The following is a 1451-nucleotide window of genomic DNA, read 5'->3' as shown; positions in this document are numbered from 1 at the left end:
ATGGATGGATGGATGGATGGATGGATGGATGGATGGATGGATGGATGGATGGATGGATGGATGGATGGATGGATGGATGGATGGATGGATGGATGAGTTCTGCACGCTGTTCCCTTTCAAACAGTATATTCATCTGCTAATATGTGACATTTGGAGTCTAGATACTGACTACAAATAAAGAGTATCAGAAAACAGTGTTATCTTTCCACAGGTAAAAATGTTGATATCCTTGTTGAAACATCTTCAAACACTTTTTCTCAATTGAGGCCATAGATGATTTGTAAATGCCAGTGAGTTGCTTTTTTCCCCCCAACCAGATCAGTATTATCTGTGCTGCTATCATCACTGTTTTCAGTCAGTCAGTTCTCCTCCAGGGCTGCAGCTTGTCCAGCTCACAGGGTTTATGTCTGAAGAATGTCAACACAGAAAGGAATGACCTTCTGATTCAGTCTCATCACAGCAGGCCAGCCAAGAGTGGGAACAAGTCATTTTCTTTTCTTTTTTTACTTTTATATCATTAATGCCAAGACACTTACACATGTGGCATATGAATATTGGGTTGATGCACAAAGCTTCAACAATTTTTCTGACAACATATTCACTTCCTTTCTGAGTGGGGACCATTTGGGATCCACTCTGAAGCAGGCCATTACAATAGACAGCTGCACCTCATGCTGATCAGATCTCAGATCAGGGGCGCGGTATAGGGCGGAAAAGTGATGACAATTCTAGAGGCCTTGACCAGCAGGGGGCCCTCCACAATTTAATTTTTTTTTTTTTTTCATAGAAATAAAATTTAAAAAAATTGGGTTCCTGTCAAATACAACATTAATCATATTGTATTTTCAAAGATTGTTTTTAGCAGTAAAAATTGAATGTTACCCCTCAGACCAAAAAACACACATCCATATTTGCCCTGAACCCTCCGCCCTGCGTTAAATGGTTCGTTCCTGCTTGGAGCCTCAAAGTGATGCTGTTCAGCTGCAGACAGTGGAAACTGCAGCTGAATACAGCTGCCAAGAAACGGCTGTGCCAGTTACTATGCTGCTAAGAAAAGTTATAAAATCAGGTTTTCAAAAACAAAATAGAGGGAGAGAGAGAAAAAGGCAAGAGTGTTAATTTATAACCCAGTTTTTCTCCAAGAGAGGTGAGTAGACTGTGTGAGATTATCGTCCATTTAGCATAGTTAGCTTAGCTACAAATTACTGTTTGCCTCCTTTTCACTAGCATTTAATGAATTAAGGAAAAAAATTACCAACATATTGATAAGTTGTTTCTCCACCATTAGCACATTTAGCAGTGAGTGAATGAGGATGATTAACAGCGCTAAGAGCGTCCTACTAGTTCTGATTGGTTGTTTTGGTCAGAACGGTGCATTACTTGAACCCATGGTCCCCAAACTTTTTCCTGTGAGGGCCACATAACTTTTCCCTTCTCTGGTGGGGGCCGGA

This window comes from Poecilia reticulata, linkage group LG10 (genome assembly GCF_000633615.1).
Source record: "Poecilia reticulata strain Guanapo linkage group LG10, Guppy_female_1.0+MT, whole genome shotgun sequence".
Lineage (NCBI taxonomy): Eukaryota > Metazoa > Chordata > Actinopteri > Cyprinodontiformes > Poeciliidae > Poecilia > Poecilia reticulata.
Note: the sequence above shows the minus strand (reverse complement) of the source record.